The sequence below is a fragment of the Hippopotamus amphibius genome, chromosome 5, assembly GCF_030028045.1.
Source record: "Hippopotamus amphibius kiboko isolate mHipAmp2 chromosome 5, mHipAmp2.hap2, whole genome shotgun sequence".
NCBI lineage: Eukaryota > Metazoa > Chordata > Mammalia > Artiodactyla > Hippopotamidae > Hippopotamus > Hippopotamus amphibius.
Genome location: NC_080190.1, coordinates 153170163 through 153174498, shown reverse-complemented (window position 1 = coordinate 153174498; position 4336 = coordinate 153170163). Strand labels below are relative to the sequence as shown.

At 35.5% G+C, this 4336-nt stretch overlaps 1 non-coding gene across 1 annotated transcript; it reads right to left on the bottom strand.

The window, feature by feature from the left end:
* Window positions 1-846: 846 nt before the first annotated feature.
* On the bottom strand, window positions 847-980 carry LOC130854696 (small nucleolar RNA SNORA31). Its single transcript, XR_009054136.1, has one exon. It is a non-coding gene; the product is annotated as a small nucleolar RNA SNORA31 (small nucleolar RNA).
* Window positions 981-4336: the final 3356 nt, after the last annotated feature.

The window sequence follows — 4336 nt, the reverse complement described above, 5'->3', positions numbered from 1 at the left end:
CATTGTGTTCAGAAAAGATGCTTGATACAATTTCAATCTTCTTAAATTTACCGAGGCTTGATTTGTGACCCAAGATGTGATCTTCTTAAATTTACCGAGGCTTGATTTGTGACCCAAGATGTTCCATGTGCACTTGAGAAGAAAGTGTATTCTGCTGCTTTTGGATGGAGCTTCACCGTAAGCAAGGTCAGATGAGTGCTTGGCTCTAACTGGGGCATGTGCTGGGAGGTCATGACATTGGCCAGAATCCCTAGCAATTTCAATCTGCTTCCTCTGCCTTGTTTCAGAAGTAAGCAAGTGTGTGCACACTATTTACGAGCAGAGTCTGTGTTTCCTACAGCCCTTCTATTAGTCACACTGGTTTTCAAACCAGCTACAGAGACTTGCCTTTCTGGGGTCGGGTCCGAGACCTGGAGCACCTATTATAAGGCTTGAACTGCTATCTCCCCAGGGACGATCTCAGAGCCTGTGTAATTCCCCTCCTCTTCTGTGTTCCCTCCTGGGGGTGCGGGTCCGTACCTGATTGATTCTCTTCCCTTTCTACCTGACTACATTTGTATCTTTTTTTAACAGCCTTGGTTGTAGAAGAGTCTTTCTACTAGCCTCCAGTTAGTTTTCAGCCAGAATTGCTCCACATGTAGGTGTGTTGTTGATATGTTCCTGGAGGGAGGTGAGCCCCATGACTTCCTACTCTGCACCTTCAGCTCTTCTCCAACTTGCTTTTTTTTAAACTCAAATTTTCTATTCTTTTTTTGGAGGGAAAAAGGCTCTTCACTGTTTGCAAGTTTATTTCTGAGTTGCAAAATTTCCCTCTCCTTGTTTTTCCCTGTATTATCATAATTTCCCCCATCTTTCCCCATTCAATCTCGGCTGCCACAGTCAGACAGACAGAAAGCACAAGGACAAGCTTTTTTTCTTGCATCTTAGTAGAAACTTTAGGAGAAGACAGTGTCTGCTCCAGGTTTGTCGAATAGATACATTTTTATTGATTTTTGACTTTTCAGCATCCGTAACAGTGCCTGATCCATAGCAAGTACTTATAAATATTTGATAATGAACTTAAACACTTGGCTGCCTGGGAGGCTTTGGGGATATGAAAAAACAGAACGTATACATGTCTTGGAGTATCTTGAAATCTAGTCAGGAATAGTTACATAAATGAAAAGATTATAATAAAACATGAAAACATCCATAATAAAGGTATGCAAACTGGTAAATAAAAATATGCACTACGAAAATAAATAAAAGGAGATTAGGTGGACAGGAATCACAAGGATCAAGGAAGATTTCCTGAAGGGAAAGTCTCCTCCTAAAGGGTCCATTGCACTGGACCCTGAATGATGGATAGGATTTATATAAAGAAATATGAGCTCATTTGAATGTTTGGAGTTTTTTTTCCCCTGTTCTATGCATGTCATATGACTTGCCTCAGAACAGTCTATGTGATAGGATCTAGTTGCAAACTTTCGTGGTTATTTGTCAAGAAATAAGTTAATTTTCAATCCAAAAGATCAGTGCCTCTGGGGATCAGCAGCTCTGCAGCATTAGTGAGAGAGAAAGAGCAGCCTGGAAGGAGCCTATCGCCTTGAAACAAAAATTGTCAGTGTATTCCCAAAGGTGAAAACTGCATAGTGAGTAAAAACCTAAGTAAATAAATCTGAAAACAACTGGGAAGAAAATTAGAGCAGTCTTCAGAGGGTTCCTTTTTGCATGGGTAAGTGCAAAATAACTGTGGGAAACTATTATAGAAACCACAGGAACAGCCCATGCCTCAAGAATCCCAGGGCATCCTGTCAGTGGAACACAGACCTATACTGAAAAAAATCTACTTGGAACCAAATTCATGTTGCTTAAGGTGGGAACACTGTTGATCTCAGTGATAATGCAGATTCAAATACTTGTGAGACAGGGAGAGATCCAGAGGGCACAGACCAAAAAAGAACTGTAAAAGCAAATACAGGTGAGGATAACACTTTGGAAAGCGAAGCCCATAGAGCTTTAGAAAAGAAGATGATAGAAACAGGAAGCTTTGCTGAATCAGGCTTAGCTCAGAGAGGCAGAGAAGTAGATTAAAAAATTGTCATTTTTTCAAATACTCCCCTGTAACCAGAGAAGAGGGATCCCTTGAGCTATGAATCTGAGAATGCTTCCCTGGCCTACCTTCAACTGCTACAAAAGAATGTCCTCCTTAATAGTCTTATTTAAACAAGGGAAAAGAAAGAATGATGAAAAGATATTGTAAGATAAAAGATGAAAATGAACCACAAACCTGCATGGAAATAAAAACATTCAGAAAAAACACACATTTTTGTCCACAAAGAAGATTAAAATTGAAACCAGATATTTCAAATTTAACAAAAAGAAATTTAGAACATGACTGAAACAGTATAAGAATTACAGAAAGAAGACAAAGCATTTCAGAAATGAGGTAGTTGGACAGCACAAAGAGATTTTAAAAAAGAGAGATGGAATAAATTAAATGTGAACTCTTTCAGAAAAAAAAGACTGAATTAGAAGGACTATGAAAGCAAGTAGACATTATGGAAAGCTTAATGTGGGAAATATATGTTCAAGGGAAAACGACGGAAAATTATGAAGTAGAAATAGAGACAAAAACTATTCAAGAAAATGTGAAAAACAGGCAGAATTAGAGCCAACATATGTGCAATTGGAGATCCTAAATGAGCAAAAAAATAAAATAAAAAAATTATTGGTATAGAACATTTACAATAGTTTGTCAAAAAAAACAAAAACAAAAAAAACACCCAAAAAACCAAAACTGACTTTCATGAAATGAAATAAATCACAAATCTACTACTAAAAGAACACTTTACAAGTGATACAGACTTTGTAGTTTGACTCCAGGCAACTTAATTGTTTATTAAAACAAAACACCAAACTCCTCAGAAGCTCATACCAGAATTCGGAGTTGCTTTAAGATATTTCACAAAAGGTAGTTTTCAACTAAAATTAGTAAAAATATAAAGAAATAGGGAAGAATGACTCATACCTAAGAAAAAAGGCAGTCTGCAGAAATAGACTTTGACAGGACCTTGGTTGGATGTAGTGAAGATTAAAGCACCTGTTTAAAACATGTTTGAATAATTAAAAGAAAACAGGATCAAAGAATTAAATAAAAATAAAGTTTTGATTGAACAGGCAGGAAATTTCAACAGAGAACTAGAAACTACAAAAAGAACCAAATGGAAATTCTAGATCTGAAAAGAAATTTAGTAAAATGAAAAATTCGCTAGGTGGTCTCAAGAGTGATTTGGAAATAGCCAAGAAAGAGTCAATGAATTTGAAGATAAATCAGTAGAAATCATCCACTTTGAAAAACTGAGAAAAAGAAATAGAAGAAAAATAACACAGCTTCAGAAATCTGTGGGACAGTATCAAGTGTTCCAACATACATGTAACTGGATTCCAGCAAGAGTGGAGATAAGGAGGCAGAGAAATATTTGAAGAATTAATGACTCTAAACTTCTCCAAATTTTTCTAAATTTACATAGCCAATAAGCTCACCACAACACAAGCAATAAAAATACAAAGAAAATTATGCTTAATTACTTCATGGTCAAACTGCTAAAAGTAAAAGATAAAAAGAATAGCTTGGTAGCAATAAGAGAGAATTATGATTACCTACAGAGGAACAGCAATGTGATGAATAGATGACTTCTCATCAGAAACAAAGGAGGCCAGAAGACATGAGAATAACATATTCAGTGTTGAGAGACAAAAAAAGTGTCAATCAGAACTCTATATTCCAAACTATCCTTCAAAAATGAAAGAGAAATAGATATTTTCATATAAACAAAAACATGAGATTATTTATTGGCATAACATCTTCCCTAAAAGGAGTGCTAAAAGAAGTTTTTCAGGGTGTAAGGAAATGACACCAAATGGTAATGTAGATGTATATGAAGGGGAAAAAGCACCCTAAACAGTAAAGATGGGTGTGAAAATAAAAGGATGTGTATTTTTTTCATAATTACATTAAAAGATAAATGACTGATTAAAGCAAAAATTATAGGGGGTAAATAAAATTATTTTTTGCAAGTTTCTTTTATTGAATCAAATTAATTCACTGGGGACTGAAGGAGAAAGGAAAAGGAAACAAAGAATTTCTAGAAAATAAAATTAACAGAAACCAACCTATCAGTGTCTGTGGGATAGATACATCTGCAATAAGCAGTAAGAGAAAAATTCATAGCATCAAATACCAAAGTCAATGGAAAAGAAAATATATTAAACATACAGCTAAAAAGGCAGAAAATGAACCACAATTAAACAAAATAAGAGGTTACAGAAAAACCAGAATGAACTTTTTGGCCAA